General features: G+C 35.1%; 1 long non-coding RNA gene across 1 annotated transcript in view; it reads right to left on the bottom strand.

The window, feature by feature from the left end:
• The window catches only part of LOC135308001 (uncharacterized), a 33,028-nt gene that overhangs the window by 1,721 nt on the left and 5,796 nt on the right, over positions 1 to 25,511 (bottom strand). The window contains exons 3-6 of the long non-coding RNA XR_010368572.1: positions 14,317 to 14,371; positions 12,080 to 12,307; positions 7,623 to 7,656; positions 6,787 to 6,868 (exon numbers count right to left, since the gene is read on the bottom strand). This is a non-coding gene — a long non-coding RNA (uncharacterized LOC135308001). The remainder of the gene's footprint in view (positions 1 to 6,786; positions 6,869 to 7,622; positions 7,657 to 12,079; positions 12,308 to 14,316; positions 14,372 to 25,511) is intronic.

A 25,511-nucleotide genomic window follows, 5' to 3' on the forward strand; every position in this document is an offset into this window, starting at 1 on the left:
TCCATACACTATGTGCTGCACAACTGTACTGCTTATAGTATTCAATAACAGCTCAAATTTGTTTAGGATACAGATGTTGATAAGAGCTCATATTCCATGATATTTGTCAAGGTATGCAGTTTCACTGTGCCCCTGTGAAATTTGAAATCTATGGAAAAAAAAAAAAAAAGTGGATTGAAAGGTAGATTATCCTCTATCTGTAGTCATATTCTAGTTCATCAAGTTTAACTTTGGGAAGAATCAACAGATATATTTCTACCTTTCAGGGAGCTGACCTGTAGTCCTGTAAAACAATTGCCCTGATATATTGACCAGAACACTGTACCTGACAAACCTGCAAGATCCATTCAAAGCTATAAACTAACCAGACTTCAACCAAAGTATAGCAAAAGAGGGAGGGGGGCAGGGAATTTTAGATTTTAAAATCTGAATATGGCTTAAGAGCTTCGTCCCTTGGGAAAAGGGAACAGCATCTAAATTATCTCTTCTCTCTGTGTCCCAAGACTATAAAATGTTGAAATCTGAATTACAAGCCGTAAATGTCACATCAGACATTTAAGGAGGGGTAACAGATTAATAGAAAGGAAAAAAAAAAAAAAAAAGAAAAAAGAAAAAAACAACCAAAACAAAACCCAAAAGGAAAAAAAAAAACCCTGGCAAAACCAGGAATGAAATAGAGTAGCAATCCATATATTTTTCCAGATGAGACAGAAGTGAAGTAAAAGTACTAGGATTCTATGACATCTAGGCATTAATAAAACCCAAGCACTTAGCATGAATAAAACAAAAGACAGTTTTAAATCTCTTCGGGGAAGAATAGTAAAGAAGCATAGTGGAAGAAAGATTCTATAAACTTCTATTTGTGACAGAAAACTGAAACATTATGGGAAATATTAATAGCCCTGAGAGGCCTCCTATTATGGTGGACTTTGTCTTCCAAAGGTGCATATTCCAGAAGAAATTACTAGTAAAAAAAGTGCTGAATGCAACAGGAGGGAAATTTTCTCTCCAAATTTGCATAGATTCAAATAAAACAGTGCCACAAGGGAAGTGAAACTGGAGAAGTTCTGATTTAGTGAAAGCATTAGAAAAAGGATGGGGAACAGATTATTGAAAAAACTTCATTGTTTCTGGGATGTGCTGGAAAGGAAAATAACCTGGAAGCAGAAAGATTTCATGCAGTTTCAAAGCAATCTGTGTTTAACTAGAACACTTTCAATATTTTAAATATCAGTGAGATAGATGCCTAAAATATGTATGTTCTAACAATGTAATTGGAAATATGTATTTTGTGATAATTGATAAAATAGAAATTATTTAAAGCATAAAAGAGATGGGATGAATTTGAGTTGTACAGAACTCAAGGTCATGTATTTTACATCAGTAACATAAACCTCTACTGGGTGTTTACACCCTAGAACAGCCTACATTTGGGTAGATTGTTACTTCACAGAAGTGATGAAGAAGTTTATGTTGTACAGTTCAGTACTGGAACAAGAAATGCAATCTGACCTAAGTATAGAAGGAGGATATGATTACTTTTTTTTTTTAATCTTCTATTCAGGCAAGCAAACCACATTTATTTTGCTAGAAATTCTGCTACTGTCTTTTAAATGCAATAAAATTCCCTTCATTTATCATTTTCTTCAGGCCGCTGGAAGTGGAACATGTTGGTATACCAGTACCAGTAATTTCCTTTTCCTTAGCTGAATAGTCAAGAATATGTTCTGCTTATACTTCCCCATCATACAGATAAGGTTCACAGAGTTTTGCCAGTTTTGGTCTTTGTTGATGAATCTTTCTATGATGGATCTTTCTATGTGTTTCACTGTCTTCCCAGTGCTGCCTATCTCATTATTTCTTTTCTTAGCATTCATTTCAGCCCAATGATTTTCTATTTTTCACGAGAACAGCAAATATAGGCACCTCTTGAGTGCCATACTGACTCCAGTCCTGCAGTAGTTACACACACACAAACACACACAAAAACAAGCATTTCACATGTAATCTGTATTTTAGTGTACCCAATGGAAATCATGCAATGTTAGGTAGTAGGAAGCTGACTTGCCACGTGAGTTGACCAAGGCCTGGTACTTCCTGCCTTCATTGGGACAGCTATTAAAACAATACAATATGCAAGAGTAACTTATGGAAAGGGAACTATGAGAGTTTTTTCCTTCCTTATCCTGTCACATTTCCAGAGATTTTTCAGGGTAAAAATGCTAATAAGAAAAGGCGAGGCTATTTAACTTCAGGCAGTATTTGACTCTCACAATTCTTTACTTTTATTCTGAATAATTAATCTACCATTTCTCCTCCTGTTTTCCTGATCTGTCTTTGTGCCTCAACCTGGTTGCTGCTGAAATATGAAAAATACAGATATGAAAACAAGCATGTTATTGCTGAAGCTTATGGGGAATAAATAAAATGGTGCCAGACTCTTTTTATTACAGGATGAGAGACAACAGACAGAAACTTAAATACAAGAAATTTTGTTTAAACATAAGGATAAAAAAACCCCACTAAACTAAACTTTTTTTGCTGTGATGGTGGTCAAACACTGGAGCAACTAGGGAGGTTGTGGAGTCTCCATTCTGAGATATTCACAACCCAACTGGACATGAACCCTGAGCAGCCTCCTGTGGATGACTGACCTTATTCTGAACAAGGAGGTTGGACTAGATGATCTCTGGAGGTACTTCCTAGCCTCAGCACTTCTATGGCTCTGGGATGGTATATATATTTGGGATTGTTTTTCCTGAACAGGTGAAAATTTTCAAGCTCTACTTCTGTATTTTATGCTTCTTTAATAATGTCTCCTTCCTGTTATTTTTGCTAATGAGGCTAATAGTAACACAGTAGCTGGCAAGAGGTTCTGAAAACAAATATTACTCATGTGACATATGGTATGATAAATGACACAATGTAAATAATCTTTAACTTATTAGCTAGTTTCTAGCATTCATCCAAAATCCTGACAAGATGTAAGTTATATGCTTTGTTGGTGGAAATCATAATAAATATTTGTCATATCATAAATAAGTCTGTGAGTTATTTGTAGCAAATATTTTATGGGAAGTAAACCCTTCTGCTGATGGGAAAAAGGAAAAAAAAAAAAAGAGAGAAAAAATTGACAATATTTAATAACAATTGTTCTAGTTTAATAAATGTTACAGCCCCAAATTGGATAAAATAAGTTTTTCAGCTTCTTTATGAGATTCCACATAGAGCAATATTTTGACTGCATTTCATTTACAAGCACAGACAGTCCTGAAGTGTCTCATTTTGCATGTCAACTCAGCTGATTTTCCACCCACACTTCATTACTTCTGCCGTGTAATGTCACTTTTATGATTTTGCTTAAAGTAATAGCTATGGTTGGATAACAAGAGAAAATGGTGCCTTCCACCCCTGCTAATTATATTTTTTGCTTTGTAAAGAAACCATGAATATTTTACTGAAACATTTATCTCAATAGCTGATATACAGCGATATGCATAAATTGCATGCAAGATTCCAGATAGAAATGATAAATGCACAATATTTATTTTTATAGTTACCTTATTTTTTTAAACCAAGGGAGGTGTTCATTTTCAGACTACATTAGTCTCATTTATCTCCATGATGTCCTTAATGTTAGAAGATGTTACAGCCACATTACCGGCTCCTGCAGGACTGTACCAGCCTTTAGCTACTCAGGCACATTATTAGATTGTCAACATAATTCAGACATCTCATATAAAACGAGCCAACCCACTGGCTCCAGTTCTTTGTAAATGTATTTGCCTGATTTAATACTTTTAAATTTATCGAGTGTTCTTTTTGATTCTGGTTACACAGACACCACTTGGATAATCTTATTTAAGGCTGCTAAAAATACTGAGAAAGTTAGCACTTAGTGCAAACTCTTGCTTTTTGCACATACTGTGCTATTCTGGTACATCACTGCACAATACCTGGATGAAGAAGAAAATTCAGAGAATATTTTCAAAACAAAAATTAAGAAGTATTTTGAGGTGACTTTGGCTAACTGATACAACTTTGTTTAGAGCCTTCTGATTTTTTCAGGAAAGCTACCCACTTTTTATAGGATTTAATGCCATAAAAGTTTTCTTGAATGTGCCAGTTAATTTGTGCTTTAAAAAGAAGATATTTGAAAGAAAGAAAATTCAGGACAAATTCGGTTGGGAATAAGTAGCCAGAGAAAGGATGCATGCTTTTCAGAATGTCTTCTCTGATATACTTTTCAAATAAGTCAATTGAACCCCCACTCTGCATAATTAGGACAAACATCTAGCTATTCTAATTTGGGATTTTTTTTTTTAAATTTTATTTATGCAGTGAAGTACAAAAAGCATTATTCACCAAAACAGAAAGAAGATTATGAATAGAACCCCATGTATAATTTCATGAAGCTGAACCATGCCAGGTCTGAGGCAAAGCTATGTATTTCATTGGAATTCAGTGCATTTTCACTTCAGCTTTCTCACTAACCTAAATCAGATAATGACAAAAACAGAACTCACAGTACATCAGCAAATTTCAGTAACTCATTCTCCAAAATATTCTTGTGCTTTGCTGTGTACCCCTATACACACATATGTAATGCATAAGATGTACAAAATGCTATTGTTAAATTTTCTCAAACAAAAACATTAGCTTTTGGTAGTCATTGTAAAAGCTTTTGGAAGTAAGTTAATGAAAGTGCAGAAGCCTCAGAGGCATAGCTTAATATTTATGTATTTTGCCTAAAAATATACAAATGCCCTTTTTTTTGAGAGAGATTTATACAAATTAGCTACATCTTACATATTAGGCAGAACTGTTTACAAATTAGCCATGTAAGCAAAATACTTATTCACCTCCCAAACATCATTTCCAACTACTGTAATGATGAAGAGATTGATCATGGAACAGAAATGAGTAGTTACTTTAAATCCATCTAGCTTTAGCATCTGGAACTGAAGCCAGTGAGCTAATAAATGAGCTACTTTCAGGAGAAGATGAGTGTGCCCAGAATCTTAAAAACAATGAGCAGGTGCTAAGTGTAACTAGATAAGAAAAAGCAAAGTCCTCTTCTAAAACCTGATTTTTTTGTGGGCTTTAGTAAAATTCTCTGTATTTTTATATTTTTCTCATGCAATCTAGACAGAAAGTTGATAGAGAAAAAACCCCATAAACAGACTAACAGTTCACTAATAATAAATCAAATGTTTTGGTTAGGTTTCTATCCTTTGGGCACTCTCTCTACATACAGTATTGTGAGCGGCTTTTTATTTGCTGGGATTTTTGGAGGGAGTATGACACCAATCATTCTAAATTTCTGTAATTTCAAAATGCCTTACTGCTGATTCTCAACCCCTGCCAAGGGCACACTTACTATCCTGCCTTCTTTATCAACATCTCTCAAAAGCTGACATTAGTCATGTTAGCTTTTGTGATAGAGATACATGGGTTTGCAAAGATTCTGATTTACTGAAGTCATTAAGTATATTATTATTATTATTCCTTAAAACTCAGAAACCTTTCATTTAGATGGAGGAGAAAGTATGAAGGAAGACAGGAAGAAGGAACAGACAGAATGAAGGAGGGGAGAAAGAAATAGATCATATGCAGAGTCGTGATTATGGTTTTGTAACCTCACATGCATATCACTGTGCTGGTTTGTAATCAGCTGTCTGCTAGCTGATAATTTACTTACTGTTTTATTAAAGGAGAAAACTTAATAAACTTTTTTGACAATGCATTTTTTCTTGAAGTTGAGTGAAGAATTTTCAGATGTTAACACACTTGTGAAGATCCAGTCTCGCACAGGATGGAATACCTGCTGTTGGGTGTAGAACTCCCCTTTTGTGCATTTTCACGTTTTATCTATGTCTTTGATCAGGTTTTATTTTGTTATGCTTCTTATACAGTGTTTTTCTTTTCAAAGCAAACAAGACAAGAAAACAATTTGTGAATGTTGTCTGTCGCAGAAGCCAAACATACCATTTGATCCAAGCTAATCCAGAGTGTTTATGCTATAGTATTCACTCTTACTTTGCTTGAAACATTAAATTTGTGTTAAACATTACAGTATTTTAATTAAATTCTACCTCCCCCCGCAAAAAAATAAAATCTGTTTCACAATCACCAGTTTATTATCATCTTAACTCAGGCAAAAAGTAGAAAGTAATTTTTCTATATATATTTTTTTGGCATTTAATTTGATCAATTAAATTCCTTGATAAATGTAGGGATCTAGAAGGAGTTGCAGGCATCTAAAATGAATGTGATTTTTTTTTTTTTAAGAATATCAGTGAAAAGTTCTGTAAAGAAATGTTGTAATTCCTAAAGAAGAAGATAAACCAGGGTCAGTTACAATAAATGCCTTTGCAGGCTAGATGCAGCATAACAGCTTGAACACGTTCTCAGCAGCAGGTGTTTCAAAAGAGGCAACATTTATTTGAGAACCCGTGACTCAAGAGAATGATGTTGTTAGGAACAATACACAAAAACTACTTTTTGGAAAGCATGAGGTTATTAATATTGCAGATGAAGACAATAAAGTCATACAGATGTCAATTTGCACCTGCTTTTCTGCATTATGCACAGTGTTACAGGTTCAAAGTTAAGCCCTAAGATGTTATTTCCTAATGGATGAACTCAACAAAAACCTGTGGGTCTTTGCTTTTCAAAAAAAAAAAAAAAAAAAAAAAATTAAAAATAAACATATATCATTGAGTGGGAAGAGAACTGCCTATAAATGAATGTAAAATGCAGCTAATGAAAAGTAATTAATCTTACTCTGGCCATTCTGCTGGCTGACTTCTCTGCAGGTGCAGAAGGAAATGCCTGTCAGGACTCTGTCCCTGGCTGCTTAATAGATCTGAAATGATACAGTTTTACCAAAGGGGACGTGTCCATTTAAAAATAAGTGAAAGCTACCTTTCATGGTGAGTCTTCATTATATAGTGACAAAACTCTCAAACGGTAACTATTTTAATATTGTCATTGCAATCTAAATGAGTTTTCATGTCCCAGTCAGATTTTTCTCTCTTACAGATAGCGACATGCAGCGTACTGAAAGTTTAGTAAGTAAACCAGAAAGAATCTATTCTTTGCATGATATTTTACAGCCTGGAAGATGTAAAGTAGGTTACAGAGCTAAAGCTAATACTGAAAAAAATCCTTATATCACTGATAGAAGTGTGTGGGATGAAATCTTCTTCTCTAGATAACGCTAAAGGAGATTCACCTGGCACTCTGCAAGATGCTGCCAATTACACTGACTTTTAAATATCATTTATAAATGAAAGTTTGACCTTTACATTTTTGCAATATTAATTAAGGTTTTCCCAGGGAGAGTAAGAGGAGATCAAATGCGTTGAGAGGAATAGATAAAGTTCTTATGGTGCTCAATCTCATTGTGAGGCAGAAAGCTTTTTTTTTTTTTTAGCAGGGTGAGGGACTGGTCATAATAGCAAATTATGAGAGAAAGTAGAGAATTTTTGGTGCTTTCAAGTCAGTTTGGTTCCTTTCAGAAAGAAGCGTTTTATCCAAGCACATATTAGAAGATTCAATGACAAAATAAATTGGTCACATAATATAGTTTATGCTATGCAAGAGGCAAATTAAATTACCTGGTGTTCTCTCCTGGATGTAGTATTTGAGGGTCTGTTAAATGAGAGACACAGAAAGATTTAAAAATTTGAAAGAATAATTAATCACCTGCAGGTAGATAAACAGACATAAAGATCACTACCATTTTAGTTATTTTAAAAGTAGTTTGACAATTGTCCCTGATTTTCCATTATAGAAATAAAATTTTGGATAAAAGATTCTGCAGCATTGATTTCAAAAGGAATGACATTTTAAAATGATAAGTAATTAATAATTTTTGAATGAAGCTACAAGTGAGGCTCATAAAACAGACTGGTGAGTTTCTCTTCTTCTATGAACTTCTGCACTGTTTCACGTGGGTAGGTATTATTGACTCAATGCATTCAAAAGTGATCAGAATTTTACTTAATATACTTATTCCTGATTTTTAATATCATCAGGCATTTCTTCTATACTTGAATATCATAATCTTTTAGACTGTTTTTTAAGAAACATTACCCATGTGTTTCTTCCACAGTATTCTGTCACACCTACAGTAATTTTTTAATAAATTATAGTTGTATATAAATAGTTATAAATAAAATCTACATTTCAGAATAAGTAATTGTAACCTTTATTATCAATAGCCAATAGAAATCATAGAATCATGGAATCATAGAATGGCTTGGGTTGGAAGGGCCCTTGAAGGCCATCTAATTACAACCCCTTTGTCATGGGCAGGGATGCATTTCACTAAATCTTGTTGTTCAGCACTCTATCCAAAGGTGAGAACAGATCTAATTAGAGATTATAGGCAGCATTAGTAACAGAGTTGATTAGCAAAGGTGAGGGGAAAGATGGAATCCTGACTGCTCAGTCTCTTCAGATGGTGGAAAAATCTTGGTCCTGCTGTTGTTAAATTTCCCACTTAGGGATTTTGTAAATTGTAGTAGTGGTTTAAAATATCAAATGATAAGACCATATGGAGTAAATTTAGAGTAATTCAATTTACATTTTTAGGAAGTAGAATAAGGAATTTTTAACTGATCCTCTAATGGCTAAATAAAATTTAACCAACAGAGCTAACATAAGATGAAAGGGATTTTTTTTAGTTGGGAAAGCCCATTCAGTTGCCACAGACTATGGAGCTGCAAGTAAAAGTGGCATTATATGAGCAGCAGAGTGTTCTAGTAATATTTATGTTTTTGCCAGTGTATACATACTCATTTATTTGTTTTTTGTCTTTATTAAATTTATAAAATATTTCATATTTTTAGTTTAAATTGAATAAAGACACTGGCAGTGCTGACTCTGGTACCAACCAAGGAAGACTGCCACTAGTAACTGGCTTCAGTTATCCACATGCACTATTTTTCCTCTGTTGTTTTCACCAATTAGCTGTATCAAAACTATTAGGTTGTTCAAACACAATTTGTCCTTGTTAAATCATGCTCATTGTCCACAATTGTTCATGTGGACTTCTCAAATACCTTATCAATTCTATACACCTCTGGCTTTAGAGAGGATTTATTTCATAGTCTTTCCAGGAATGGGGCTGAAGCTGTCCAGTCTGCAGTTCCCTGGATCCTCTCTTTTGACTTAGGTGAAGACAGACACGAGATCTCAAGCAATCAGGAACCTCCTCTGATTGCCATGTCCTTTTAAAAAGAGTTATATCCCATCTGATCCTGTACACTTTTGTATGTGAAATTTCTTCAAATAATTTCTAGCTTTTTCTTTCTCCACTATGACTAAATACTTTGCTCTTATGGATTCTATCTTTAGTCCTAAGGACCCTAGGCCCAAACTCACCAGTAAAAATAAGGGAAAAACTCCACATTGACTGCATTAGGCTTTTCTTATATTTTGTTACTGAGCATCTGACTCCAATGAGAAGTAGGACTACATTTCCTTATCTTTCCATTTGCTTACAGTGTATTATAGAAACCCTCACAGTCTTTCACATTCTATGTGAGTTAAAACTCTGAGATTAGTCTTTCCTTACTGCATTTATATATGCTCATGAGATGTCTCTGAATTACTCTGTGGTAGCTCATCCCTTCTTCTAGCTTCTGCATACATTCTTTTCATATTTGAGCTCAGTCAGGAGCTCTTGTTATCAGTGCTGGCCTTCTGCCATGGCTGTAACACTCTTCAAGTTGAAACATACTGGTTTTGTACATCAGGAGGTCAGTTTGACTATCAAGAACTTCTGGGCCTCTTTGCCCTTTAGAGCAGTCTTCTACAGGATTCTGCCAAGCAGATTCTTAACAAGCCTATACCTATTCTCAATTCCAGGGCTATAATTCTACTATTAGTCTTGATCACTTCTCTCAGGGTTTTAAGCTTCACAGTCTTGAAGTTTCTGCCAATGCTGAATTCAGACTTCACAGGTCTGGCTGTTCTTTCTAATTCATAGTAAGCACCAGGGAAGAGTTTGCTTGTTGATCCTCTGTTTCATCAACATACTCTAGAAATCTGAATCACATTTCTATGTTGCCCTTTCAAAGACTAGCAGTGTAGTTAAAGTCCCCCACCAGTTCCAGTGCCTGTAGTTATGAGGCTTCCTCCAGCTGTAATGAGGTTTGTCTACTTCCTTCTCAATCCATAACACCTGGCACGATTTCTGGTGCTTTCATCTGCTTGTTGATCCTCAGCAATAAGATCTCAGCTGACTCTTCACTTGCTTGCACACATTGAAAACTGTCCTTTGCCTAGAGTGTAACCTTTCCATCCTCTATTCTCTACATTTCCTAAAGAGCCTGAATCAAACAACAGAAATCTCCATTCAAAGAATTATATAATTATTTAGTTTGGAAAAGACCTTTAAGATAATCAAATCCAACTGTTAACCCAGCATTCTCAAATCCACCACAAAACCATGTCCCAAAGTGCCACATTTGCACTTCTGTTATATAACTCTAGGGATGTTGAGTCAAGTGCTTCCCTGGGTAGACTTTTTAATGCTTGATAACTTTCTGTGAAGATTTTTTCCCCAAAATCCAATCTAAGCCTCTCCTTGAGCAACTTTAGTTCAGGGGATGGTGCTGTTCCATCATTTCTTTTTAATCTCAGTAAGATAATAACTCTACAACAGAGCACACACTTCTAGGTCCTTGTTGTTTCCCAAAGTTCATGACTTTGCATACAGTCATATGTGATAGTCCCTTAGGCTTCAACAGATGGAGCAGAACTTTCTGTGTTATGCTGAGCCCTGGGGAGTGCCTTCTTTTGTCTACATGTGTCTTGGGTTACCATGTCTATCCTCAAAATAATCTAATCTAAAGCCTCCCCACTAGATTATCAAGTCTGTTGCAAAAAAAAAAAAAAAAAAAAAAAAAAATAAAAAAAAAAAAAAAAAATATATATATATATATATATATATAAATTAAGGTCCTGACACATGCCTTTTTGTCCCTAGAAGTCCTTACTTTTCAAAAATGATTCCACACTCCTAAAATATGAAATCCTGCTTCAGCACCAGCCATGCAACTAGGATTTTCCTGCAGTGCACTTTGAACTAAGCTTTTCCCCTTCAGCAGCAAGACCAAGAACACTGCCTGCATTCTCATGCCCTTCATTATCACCCCAAGGGCCTTGATATCATTCATGATACATTAAAGCTCTCCCCAACAGCATCATTTGTCTCTGTATGGATGAGCAACAAGGGGTAATAGCTTGCACACTGAATCAGCCTCAGCAGATTCTTTGCAACATTATAGACCCAAGCCACTAGCAAGCAACAAATGTGCCAAGACAAAAAATATGTTGTGTTTCTATCCCCTGCAAATGTTACTCACCAACAGCCTGCAGCCATTGCTTACATTTGGGGCCAATAGATTACACAAAAATGTTAGTGCTATGTATAGATATAGGTATTCACTGTTTGCAATTTTAGTGGCATTTTTGGTAATGAGAATAGGAAATCAGTAGTCATAGCCCATTATTTAGAACTTGGAGCTTTCACCTTTCAGAGCTTTCTTTTTTTTTTTTTAAATTTAAATTTGTTACCTTCCTCTATACTTCTAAGGAGACAAAACACTCAAGATGTAGTATTGAGCAGTGGGAGCTGTATCTTGTTCTCCGAGTTAATTGGCTGCTGTTGGACAGCTGCTCTGTAGCTCTCTTCTCTTAGTGAGCTGAATTGATTGCTGTGTCTTCTAGTAGGTAGGCACAAGACAAGTTTCCACTTCACAGAAAGCACTACAATAATTTGACTCCTTTATTGAAAGTCCCCGCAGAGATACTAGGAAATGAAAGAACTTAGAGGAAGAATTACCCTCTTATCCTGCCTTGACTCAAACCCTTGGGTCTATGAAGCATGTTGGAAGCAGCATGAGGACTTTTTTATCCTCAGGCATGTGCTGCATCTGTTCAGTGAGGGGAAAAACTCTTGCATGTTTTTTAATGCTTCTAATAAGGACCTAAATGTTGTTGAAGGCACCATATTGCAATCTTGTCCAGTAAAGGTGTCCCAACTAGAAAAAGTATTCCTTACCCTAATTTTATTATAGACCTATTTTTTCTTGCATTGGATTGGAAGATTTCTGATACAGCTTCAGCAAAGGGCAATTGTTTCCCAGTTCAGCTCTACTTAAATTTCTGGGCAAAGCTTCAATCCTTTTTATAGCCACTTCTGGGCAAAGCTTTAATACCGTCCATAGTTGCTTCCATTCATATTCTTCAACATCCTTACACAGTTCTTGATTTTAACTGGTTCCTGAACCTATCCAAAGAAATGAAATTTAATCAATATCTTGACTGGGGACAAGGGGATCCTTTCACTCTCTCTCTTTTTTTCTCTCACCCCTCTTTAGCCTCCACCCAATCTCTTTCTCTTTTCCACCCTCTGTCACACATTATAGTGGAATTAATCAATCATATGCCCAAAATAGCCTTCAGAGAACTGCATAACATGAACAAGAAATCTAATATTTATATTTAAAAAAAATTTCTAATATTCTGATATTTGAAATTTTCAGACTAAAGAAAAAAAGTCCATTTTTTTTCTCCTACTCAAAAAAAATCTCAAAAAAAGACAAAGTACTTAAAAAATGGGGAACAGCTTTCACATGAGAACACGTAAAAGAAGAAATGTTAAGCTGAATCCATAATGACTAACCTCACCTAGGAAATTCTATGTTGATTAATCTAGATTTAAAAACCCAACAAAACAAATGCAAACTAACAACAAAAAAAACCAAACCAAAATTAAACAAAACCCCACATTTTGGGGAAAAAAATCCAAGATGCTTTTAATATCTTTTAAATCAGTGTTCTTAAAACTTAATTTTATTAGACACAGATATATTTATATCTATATCTATATCTATATCTATAATCTATCTATCTATGTGTATATATATATATATATATATAGTTCTGGGAGAGTTGCTACTCAGAAATGCAGAAATTTAAGTACTTGGCTGAAGTAGTCCTCTGTAAAAAGTCTGAACAAAGAAAAGATCAGATACATAATATTCGCAAATCAAAATATCTCAGCTTTGTCCATGGAATCCTACTGTATCCAAGGTAAAAATCAAAAATAATGCTTGTCTGGAATAAATAAATAGTCAAACTCTTCTATTTTACCTAGGAGTTAAAATACCTTAATGCAAGCATTTCTAAAATGAAGAAGTGGCAAATTTAGCAATGATCAGATTTCATTTCACTTCTTCCTAAGAGCAGGAAGCACTGGTCACTTTTTATATAGGATTTTCTATCTATGAGACTTCTTCATCTTTTCTTAGAGGTGCTCTGGAAAACAATTCCATCATATGTCCATAACAATAAACTTCATGTTTATCATTTAATGAGCAATAAATGTTGCCTATTCTAGACATTCTGGCAATGGTAATCCTGAACAAATTCCTAGGAAGTGTTGTCCTAGAAAGTGAAGATTACATGTTTGTATTTACTTTTCATAAATAAATCAATAAAACAGACATGGCTGTTTAGCTTAGGTAAAGGGATTGCAGATGAAAACCTACCACATTGTAAATACTGTAATTACTTATATGTCTACATATTCCCTGAAATAGTTCTTAGGATGGGAAAATAGGAATAGAATAACATCCTTAATATTTCTGTCAAACAGATACAAGGAGCAACAATCAACAAAGAAATTATTCAAGTACAGAATTAGAGTGCTAACAAATTTAAGTCAAGAAGTCCCAGAATTATTTCTCTGTGTCAAAACTCTTTCTGTGTTAGTGCTTTATTCCTTATTAGTTTGAACTAGAAGAAGACAGTAAAAAAAATAAAGTAGAAATACAGCATTTTAATGTCTATAACAAAATGTGTGATGAAACTAAATGTACATGCAGAATTTATCTTTGATGCTGTATTTACTGATTCTGGGCTATTGGTGTCAGTGGGAGTTTTGCTGCAGATAGCTGTGTGCAGCTCGTTGTATTAGTTTGATAGCAGGAGCAGACAAATGCTATTTAACCACAGGAGATTTTGCTTGTTAGCTGAGATGGAACAGCAAAACAGCAGCTAAAAGAAGTAGATAAATTAAGTCTACAAGTATATTTTAAAAAATAATCTGTTCATCAGTTTTCTGTAATTCTAAATTTTATAAAACCTAGTTTCCACTAACAGGTTATTTTTTTGTGGTGTTTTAATTATTTTCCCCCATCTTCCTGTTCCCTGACCCAGCCCTCATTTCAATAAGTATTAAAAAAAAAATAAAAAATTGTTGACTATTGATGCAAATAAGGAGAGAACTCCTACCTTGTGGTCTATTTTTCTGGTAACCAGCCTAGAGGAAAGTATAATTCAATAATTCCTGTGAATATAATAAATTACTTGTTATTATTTTATAATAAACAATGAAAGATACATGATAAAATATTGCACTTACACTCTATAATGTTATAAAAAGTTAGAGGCTGCAAGGGTTTTCCAGAGAAGTTTACCTCACTTAAGAGCTTAAGAGCTGAAAAATGCATCCAGATTAGGTGTTGCATTATTTTGCAGAATCACAGAATCATTTAGGTAGGAAAATATATCTGAGATCTTTGAGTCCAGCCTTTAACTGATGACCACCTTGTCGACCAGACTGTAGCACTAAATGCTACATCCAGTTACTTCATAAACACCTCCAGGGATAGTGAATTTAGCACCTTCCTGGGCATTCCATTGCAATTTTTAACAACCCTTTCTATGAAAGCAATTCTCTTGATGTCCAGCCTGAACCTCACCTGGTGCAGCTTGAGGCCATTTTCTCTTATGTCCTGTCACTAACTGTCTGGGTATAAAAGGCTGCTCCCCACGTTGCTACAACCTCCTTTCAGGCAGTTGTAGAGTTAAAAGAACACTCCTGAGACACCTCTTCACCAGGCCAAACACTCTCAGCTCCCTCAACTGCTCTTCACAAGGCTTACTCTTTAGACCCTTCACCAGCTTCACTTCTCTGGATCCACTGTAACACCTCAATGTCTTGAAGTGAGTGGGCCAAAATTGGACATCCTCTTAATTCAGAATTAATTAAATAAATTAAGGAAAGAAAGTGCTCAAGAAGTTACCTACAATCTACAGCCATGAATTAGTAAGAATCAGTTCAAAGTTGTTCTGTTGCTGGGTTGAGAAGTAAATTAATAATTTGCTAGAACAAAGCACTTAGACCAAGAGCTTTTCACTTTGAAGTTTACTTACCTCTGTAGTGTTAAACTGCTAGACTTTAATTTACCCATACTCAGCTCCATTATACAACGATGAAGAATTAGTGGACCTGACAGTAAGTAGTTGTTGACCTTTACCTTTCCCTGGAATCCCAACTCTAGAGACCAAGTCAATGAAACTTCTCCTATTATTTCTTTCTCTGCCTGCCTCAAGACAGCACTCTATTTTTTGGAAAGTTTAAAGTATTCTGAACAATTGCTTCTCAAGAAAAAAACATAAAGACAGATATTGGAAATCCACCAGATGTAGACCCTTGGAAGGGTCCCTGTGGTGAAAAGTCTTCTGATAGAAGGGATTGGACAGCATCCAAAATAAGCCAACTGCTGAAAAATATGGATAGTCACAGAGAGAGGAAGAAGGCTTGACCAGCGTAGATGTAGGTTACAATAATTCACTGCCAAGGGCTGAGCCTCATAACTGAAATGTCAAGTATTGCAGACAGTGCTGTTATGGGAAATTGTAATAAACTTTTTAAGAAGACATATGGAAATGAAACAAATGTTAATAGATTCATCTAGCTCAAGGGAAGTCGTGCTTCTTGTTTATTTTATCATTCCGTCCACCTTTCTCACAGCTTTCCTTCTCTCACAGTTTCTGCCTCCAGGCCACTGAGTCTATAAACAGGAACAAGGTCATCAGTAAAATACAATTTAGCTCTTCTGAGAGCCTGATAATTAGTGTTTACATTATTGAAATGGAACAGGCTGAATTCATTGTTGGCAGTGTATATTCTTGTTGTCTACAACAAAATCAGCTCCACCTGTCACCTTGCTGAAAATCCATCATCCTGGGTGAGGAAATACTAGTACTCCTGCACTGTAATTAGCTAAAAGAAATCCATGACTCCTGTTTAAAGCAAATAAACAATAAACCTCCAAACCAAAACACAACCCCCCTGCCTTTCTTTGCTGTCCTCACTGATTGAGACAAGCTTGTTATGGGCTCTAATCCCCCATTTCCCATCCTCTTTTAGCAGCACCCACAGTATGGGGCAATGTGTGCCTGTGACCCTAACTGACAAATGAGCTCTTTGTCTTTATCTCAGCTCAAAAGCTTTCTCATTTTTTTACTTCTGTCCTTTTTAGGAAAAGGAGTTAGAGAGTGACTGGGTGGGCATCTGGCAACCAGCCAAGATCATATAATATTTTATTGTTATATGTGCAGTATACACACTCCTATACACACTACTAGGCTTAATTAGCAAAATTTCCATCCCAAAATTATATACAAAGGTGCTTGAAAATTATATAATGCATTCTGGAGACTGTGCCGAGAAGAGTTTTAGGACAGTGTGAAAAGGAGAGACAGAAAAAAGAAAAACAAAGAGATAAATCTGGTAAAAAAGAGGAGTAGGCTCCACCACAGCACAAAATCACCAAGATAAAAGCCAAAATATGGGACCTGGGGGGAGCATGTTTGCCAAAGCAAGGTAAGGTGTTTCTCTTGCTTTTTTGATATCTACTTTAGTAGCTATATTTATCGAGGTCACCTAACCTTACTGTCATGAATTCCAGCTTCTAATAAAAACAATCCGCAAAAATCACTATTTTTGGCTAGCCACTAACTCACTATTTTTGGCCTAAAGAAAAAAGTTTGCACAATGTCTTCAGCAGTATTACTATTTGATGTTCTTGCTTTCCAACACAATTAATACACAGATTGATTCTTAGAAAGTATTTACAGAGTTCTTGATGTCTTAAACTTTCTTTTTCCCTGAACAATGGAACCAGAATGAGACCAGGGCTTTCACTCCATGAATTTGGTTCCACGTTATTCCCCACGTTGCATTCCTTTTCATAATAAGAAATTTTCTTTAAATCATTCTCTTCCATAAAGGAGACATCATTATCACTAGCGTTTCTGTTGAATCCGACAATCCAGCCTATATATATTAAAGATTTAGCTTGGTTTCCATATTGTGTCCCATTACCTTATCACTTGCTCTCTTAAAATATGCCAGCCTCATCTTTAGTAATAGAAACTAAAGTTGGAAAGAAACTAAGGTCTTTTTCTGGAAGTTAAATCCACATTTAGAAAAATCAGTAGAGAAGTTCCAACTCTAAGTGTAGCTATTCTGAAGTGGAATAAAGAAAACTACTCCCAACTCTACTTATATCTTTACTATATCCAGTTGCACAAAACAAGAGTTCTGGGTCACCCTTTTATCAGTTTTAAATAATGTGTTTCACAATGAAAAACAAACAAAAAAAACCTCAGGAAAGATGACTGTAAGTAACCAGAATTTTTGTTTTAATTTTTTGTTTTTTCTCCTGTGTTCTTTTGCTCACTTCGAGAATCTCATTAAGACTGAGGAGGCACATAATTTAAAGTGCATGCTGTACTTCAGTTTGAAACAGCACTGAACACTTAAATTTTCTCTTTATCAATTTCCCTAGGAACTTTAATTTTAACTAAGAAGTTTTTCAGAGAGTGCCCTCATTGAACTGCAATTGAGATTTCCTGGTTAATGTCTCTTTTCCCACCTCCTTCCCCATATCTACCAGTCACAGAGATCTGCTTTGCTTTCATGAGAAAAAAAAAAAAAAAAAAGTATATTTTAACTCCAGAAGCTTTGCTCTTCCTGAGTGAAATAACCAAAAGCAAATTCTTTCTCTTTTCCTGTTGAAAGCACTGTTTGGTGCTAACACCTTGAAGATTATAATTCATGTTAAAAAATTGTCTTCCCGACTTAAAATGAGTAAGATAAAGCTAGCATTTTAACATATAGGGCCAGAAATCTTTTAACAAAATATCTTTGCAGCACTAGAAACCCATGGGTACTTGGAAAAGATAAACCTAAGACCTGAGAAAACAGATAAATATTTGTCAAAAGAACATGACATACGTCGGTAGAAAATATTCACAGCTAGCCTGATTAAATCCTAATCAAAGCACTTAGCCAACAGTCTATACTAGTTGGAAAGACACATTACAGAAATATCACACCTCCCTAGTTGAAAGTGACAAAATTTATTCAAATCCTGTTCCAGCATATCCATTAAAATATTGAGTCCTCAGTGCCCCTCCTGTACAGCTACAGCAGGAATGCTTCTCCAAGGCTGCTGTCTGCATGGGGTGCATGCTTCTACAGACCCCAGTCAGTATTTGTCTGACTCTAACCAGTGCAAGCATCTTCTGTAGTTCAGTTTAATAGCCTTCAAACAACATTCTGATTCTACTTTAGATTTGGTTTTGGTTTATTTTGTATTCATTTGCTTTATTTGTCTCCTGTGACCTCAGCACCACTTTTTGTGAATATTCATTCCAGAGGGAATGCTTTTTCCCAGGTGACACAAAATCCCCTATGGTGTGATGGTTTTGAGAAACTACATCATCTGGATAACCTGTGCCAGAACAAATCTTGTTAATTATTTTATTATTTACTGAAGAAAGGAAAAATTTTAAAGAAATCGAATCTTTTGCTGCCATATTGATAACTTTTGTTTGTCCTTAGGTTTTCTTATCAGGCTAAATCTAAAGGCATGATGCTGCCTAGGATTTAGCTAACGATAATATCCTCTGTGTTGTAAGGTATCAAAACCTGATAAAGTATTTCCTGGCTACCTTGTTTTTCAGCCCTCTGATGATGTGAACATTGGGGTTTCTTGCTGGAGATGTTACAAAATTATCAAGATAAATCCTGATATTATAAGAAAAATGAGAACTATCAGGAAAGATTCTACCAAAGAATCAATACTGAAATTTGGTACTCATCTAGGAATAGATGGCATTTCTCTAACTCAATGGACTTTTGTTCAAAAGCTAAAGTGCACTCCTGACCACGTGCATATGGCAGCAGCAAGAAGTGCTCAAATAACAGATGTTTTTAGAAGAATAGACCTATTTGAGAAACATTTATGTCCTTTCAACCCCTAAAACTGTTAGAATCTCTATGAAACTTTGTGTACTAAGAAATAAGAAAAACATTTATGTCCTTTCAACCCCTAAAACTATTAGAATCTCTATGAAACTTTGTGTACTAAGAAATAAGAAAACCGGCATCTTTTAAAATGTGATTTTGACCCAGTGAGAATCTTCACCAAAAACTGATTTTCATATGGATGTCTGTCTTGTGATGCCGATGCTCAAAGAATTTTTTTTCATTGTACAGGGAAGAGAGCAATTAATATCATAAAACTAAAGTTACAATCAAATACTGTTTTACATTTTCTTCCAAAGATTAGTAATTTCTAACCCAAGCTGTATACCAACACCATGACTAATATGTGGCATGCTGTTACGCATTCAACAATGCTTTTCTAGTACAAATAAGGTTAGGACTTGCTGACATTTACGGAAGCAACATTAGTGAAACCTATCGGGACAGACAGGAACGCTAAATAATAATTACTCAAATGCCTGACACACTTCTCAGTCTGGACAAAAGGTTTGGAAAAATGACCTTTAACAAGACTTTATTAGTAATCTAGTCAGTCTAGATTACTAGTCAGTCTCCTCTTGTCCTCAGCTACTGAACTGGAAGTAGTAAATAGTGATCTGTAGTCAGAGCAGGTGAGATATATTCTCAGGAAGGAAGATATTATCTCAGAAATAAAGTGGATATTAATAATTTCTATGTATTTTAGGTGTCAAAAAAGAAAGCATCCACTGCATTTTATGAAAATACAGAATCATAGAATCAATTAGGTTCAAATGCTGTGTCCAGTCTTTAAGCATCTCCAGGGACAGGACTCAACCACCTCCCTAGGTACCCTATTCCAATATATAGTCACCTTTTCTGTGAAAAAATAATTTCTAATGTCTCACCTTAACCCTCTCTGGTGCATCTTAAGGCTATGTCTTTTCCTATCCTTAGTTACCTGGGAAAAGAGACCAACCCCCAGCTGGCTGCCACCTCCTTTCTGATAGCTGTAGACAGTTGCAAGGTCACCCCTGAGCCTCCTTTTCATCAAGATAAGCATTTCTTATCTTTGGCACATTTAATGCTGCAAACACATGAAGGTTCCTGATTCACTTACAAACAATGATATAAATGAGTGGTTAAAGAGTTCTCTCCCTCTTGACGTTCACATCTTCAGAACAAATTACATCAACATCAAAACCTTCCCAGAATGACTTTGAGTAGACACTTTCTTCCCTAGCTATTCTTACAAAAGGCAATGCCAAGGAAAAGCTATTTCTATGTGCTCTTACTTCTCCCTCTCAGCTTGTGTCATTGCATCTCAACTGCCAAATTTTGTCTCGTGCTTTTATAAAGCCTTTGAACATTGTGGTTATTCCATGGTAATGGGGTGTTAATTTTTCAAAAGCAGCTACTCTGATGCCATAGTCATGGGGTATAGATTGCTTCAGGGATTCTTTGGATGCATATGCCTTTATCGAGTTAATGTCACCATTAGTTCTGAATGCATCTTTAAGTGCCTTCTTGCGTTCTGTTCAGGGTATTACAGATTCTTATTGTTGTCTTCTTTTGGGCAATTTTACTTTAATGCTTTGTTTGTTTGCAGTCTCCCTGATTTGTACAGGAGCTTTTGCCTCAATTTTCCTTCAAAGTGGATTCCAGTTGTATTATTAGGTGAAGTACAAAGTGGTTTTCCATCACTTCAGACAGTTTTATACTTGCTTAATGAGGTTAGAATTCCTGTTTTGGGGGATGTGACTTGCCTTATTTAGTGGGGGTTTAGTCATGCACAATTTGCAATTACTTTTTTTGGCTGAATCTTCACTATTCCCTCTGTGTGTTTGGTGTTTCTTGCAAATTATTCATTTATGACCAACTGCAACAGTGTGATTTCATGGCTGATGTTTGGAGAAAATTTTACGGAAAACTTCATAAAAGCTGATGTACTTTATTTTTGCATAGTGCTAGGCTATGGAATTCATCAAGCCCCCCATAACAAATTTTGCTTTGATGTAATTTACCTGTATATGCATGAGTAAATACAATTTTATGGAAATAGTATGCCTGACTAGAAAGGATATGTTTCTCCTATTGCAACCTAACAACCTGTTAAGAATCACTTTATAGGTTTTAGAGCCCTCCTAACAAATTTTGATCCATTATGTAAGAGTGTGCTTTAGGTCTCTGGGTTTGTTGATCCTTGAGCTGAGTGAGTTGAGATATTGTAACTCCATCCTTCAAGAAGGAAAATAGAACAATTTCAGAAACTGGCTACTAAATTTTCCTTCTGGATGTATTAATGGATGAAAAATTAAATTTTCAAGGATAGTAAAAAAACCCAAATTATTATTAGCAACCCCATTTCGGACATTTAAAGTATAAGAATTTTGGAAAATTAAGTTTTCATAGAGTCCAACACATTACAGAGGAAAATGGCCTAGTTTCACTGTGTGGCCTCCTATAGAAGAAGGTTTGATTCATATCCACAGGGTGGATGCTTCTGACATGGTCACTGCCATTCTTCTGCCATGAAGTTAAACCAGATCAGGCTCCTCTGTGACAATGGGATTTTGGTGCTCTAAACACTGTTTCATTTTTATCAGTTTTATCTTAGCCCAGCTAAATGTACTAGTCTTCCAAAGGTAAAAATATAGTGAGGATAAAGAATGGTAGTTTTGCTTTGAGGATTACTTGAAGTACTACTCCAGGTGATGTATCGCATCACCTAAGGTAAAAGCACAGCATTACTGCTTTTTCTCCTTTAAAGTCATGAAGCCCTGAGACTTGATAGCTGTGGAGATAAATTGTTTCACTTCTGAAATGTTTCAGACAGAAAAGCTTCCCATAGCTACATTTTAAAGATTATTTCCAGGGAAAAAGGAATTTGTCTTGGTTTATGTTTCTTCATGGCTTATAAACAAGTCTGAGGAGTTTTGTTTGCATTAAAGGGATGATTAGTGGACTCCCCAGTATCAGAGGCTGACTTTAAAAAAATAAAATGTCTAAGAAAAAAACCGCAATTTTAATTTTCAATTCTCTGTTGCAAGTCTTTGGATGTAATAGGGTCATATTTTAAAGTCCTTCTCTGACTGTCAACACAAAAAACTCCCTGAGGAAAATAAAGGTTGTAAACATGGGATCACTGCTGTGGGGCTACCTAGCTCAACAGCCTTCCTCATGAATCGGATAATTGCATTATGGGAAGTATTGCTTGAAATAAGCTTTGAAACCTGCATCTGAAAACAAATTTTACAAATTTGTTTTCAGAGATAGGTTTAAAAAAACCAAACAGATTTTACATATTCAGATTAAAGAGTTTCAATATTAGATGTCCAAAAGGCAGGACACGACATCTTCATTGCTCTGCTAGTTGTTTACTCAGAGGAGAGTAAAAAGCATTTGCAGGAGATAGCTCATCTCATGCCAAAGAAAACATAGTTCAGGATAGATCAGATGAATCACCCTTCACCTGGTTTTATGTATTGGTTAATAGGAAAAATTAGATTGATTTTCACCCCTAAAAACCCACAATACTCCAATCATATTAATTAATACTATGTGATTAGTCCTGTGATTAGAGATCCTAGATGAACTTGTTTGCTATCTTGGTAACAAATCTGTGAACCACCCCTTCAAGAGATTAATTATGAGGTGTATTAATGTATCTGGGAATAAAATACTTCATGTTTAAATAACCCTTGGTAATTTTCAAAACAAGAAAGTGCAATTGTTATGAAGATTGATCACTGCTCAATTTGTATGAGTATCATTTATGTTCTTGGGCACTCAGAGTTGCAGGTATAAAATTCTGTGGTCACTCAATGCACTGGAATCAAGTACTGAAGATAACTGAAAATAATTATTTCTGCATCAGAAGTCGCTAAATGTTAAAGTACCTTGCAGTCTTTGAAAGACTAGTTCAGGTTAGACTGCTTTTTGAATTTTCAGCATTTTATTCTTAAAAAATTTGGAGAACATTAAGTCAGCTGTTGGAAGGTACTTGTTCACTTCTAAAAGTCAGAATAAACTCAGAAGTTCAACATTTATGCAGGCTTGTTTGACATGGTTTTGCAGTTTTATGTAATCAAAACCCCAAAAAATGAATTAACTATAAAATTTGATTTAGTGATGGGCCATATAAATAGCAATATTTGCCTTGATTTAGGAACTAGTACTTTGTAACTCAAAATTAACTATATTTTGACAATTTCTTTAAATCTTTTAACAATGCTAGCACTCACTGTCTTCACAAAAATTCTTGATTTAGGTCATTCTGGTTTAAGTATTACTAAAACTGAAAAGATGTGTTTGCGTAAACTTCCAGTAATGAAAGATGTCATTCTGCAGAACCTTGAGTTCATTTGAAGAGTTACCCACTGAAATCTCACAACATTATGTATAATAGGATAAAAAATTAAAACTACTGTCTGAATTAAAATGTTTGAGCAATGTTGGAAAAATATGCAAAGATTATAAAGAGAAGTGTTTACTGCGGAGAACAACAGGTCAAAAAGTAATCAAGTAGAACATTGTCTTATTTTTCATTATTATGCATGTGGGTGCCTTACAAATGTCTGGTATTTTCCAGCTTTCTTTGAGTGCTAAAGGTGAAAGCAGCAATCCTACTGTGAGAAGTTCAAATCTGCCTAAATTTTGTGAATGCCCTTTTATATATATATATATCAATATGAATGGATAGGTTATTCGAATGCCGGTGTCTCATACCTTTTGGTGATGTCTGGACTAAGTGAAGGGTTTATTTTCAAGATGTGTTAGCTCCCAGACCCTCTACATTCACCTTGGAATGCAAAATGTACATTGGAGATACAAAGCCAAACAAGGGGAAATTTCGAGACTTGTCATTCTTACTGAGGCTGTTGCAAAAAGAGGTCTCCTGTAATAGCAGTGGCCATTATTCACGGTCTCTAATCTTTTCCTCAGATCTATTTTAGGAAAAAAATGAGCATTCTGTTGCTCTGGAGTAAACTGGGTACCACTTCAAACATTTTGTTATCCTTGGCAGCAAATCTATCCAGGTGCCTATTTATCTTTCTTGTGTCAACAGTTGATCTTGGCTGAAAAGTAATTACAAAATCTTTACTGTTGTAGGAGAATGAAGAAAATATTCTTTGCAAAAGCAAGGGAGGTAAAAGAGAAGAAAGGCTACTGTTGCTGATATGTGTATAAATACATATATACACAGTTTTTTGGACATTTTGCAAAGAAACAAAGGAGACAATAGGGAATTAAGTGCAGATGGTAGGGCATAAGATAGGCAGGTTGGGATGATAAAGGATTCTTCAAGGAAAGGGAAGCGGTGTCCTTGGCAAGAAATCAGGTAATGCTACATGAAGAGAAATCGCTGTTATAATAGAAGAATTCTGAATAAGGAAATGGCTCAGGGAAGGTTTCATTGAATCACAGGAAAGAATATGTTGATGAACATTGACAAAGAAATTGTTCATAGTCCTCACCTATTTCCAAGTTCTCCTAGATAAGTATAAATATAAATAACTCTTTTTCTAACTTATTTTAATGTCATAATTATGAGTCTCCACAAAAATAAGTAAGTTAATGTCTTATTATACATTGTTTGTATTTGCAATTTATCACTTTCTTTCAAATAGTGAGTCTCAGAATAATTTCTAAATATCTTTTAATTAAAAGTTTTTAAACATCCTCCTTTATCTTAGGACGGCTTTGCATTTGCATTTCTAGGTAAACAGATTTTGCTAATTGATTTTGTATACACAATTCATGTGATTGTTTTACATGCTGATTATTAGTATTTTCCCTAGATGCATTTCAGTCACTTGCATGGTTTGAATAAAAGGTTTTTCTTTTTGCCACTAGTTTTTCTCTTTTGCAATTCATTTGAAGCTTGAATAGGTTTTCCTTGTTTATTTGTGTACTTTCTAAAAAAATGTGAGTAGCAAAGATTGTTCATCATAATAACATTCCATGCATCTTTACCTTGTTGGAGGGCTTGATTATTCCTTCAGAGAGAAATGCTAATTATAAAGGATGGAGATTCTTCTTTATTTTCAGAATATATCTGTGGACAAAGTATTGGATCAAACAGTTTTTCTGATTGTTCTTAAGAATCCTCACAGTCCAGCCCATTGATCCATTTTCGTATAGGTTGCATTGAAGAAGTCAGTGACATTTCCATCAAAAGACTTGCTGATTCCTTCTGGTATGACAATACTTGTTTCTTGAAGTGGTTTGTTTGGATGCATATTTTTAAAAGTAAAACATATATTTAAAAGTAAAACAAACCCCTAAGAAAGGCATATCCATAAAAGATATGTAAGTACTTAATGTTTACATTATTGTCCTTATAATTGCTCATCACCTCATCATGCCACTCCTAACACAGGCA

This window comes from Passer domesticus, chromosome 1, assembly GCF_036417665.1.
Source record: "Passer domesticus isolate bPasDom1 chromosome 1, bPasDom1.hap1, whole genome shotgun sequence".
Classification (NCBI taxonomy): domain Eukaryota; kingdom Metazoa; phylum Chordata; class Aves; order Passeriformes; family Passeridae; genus Passer; species Passer domesticus.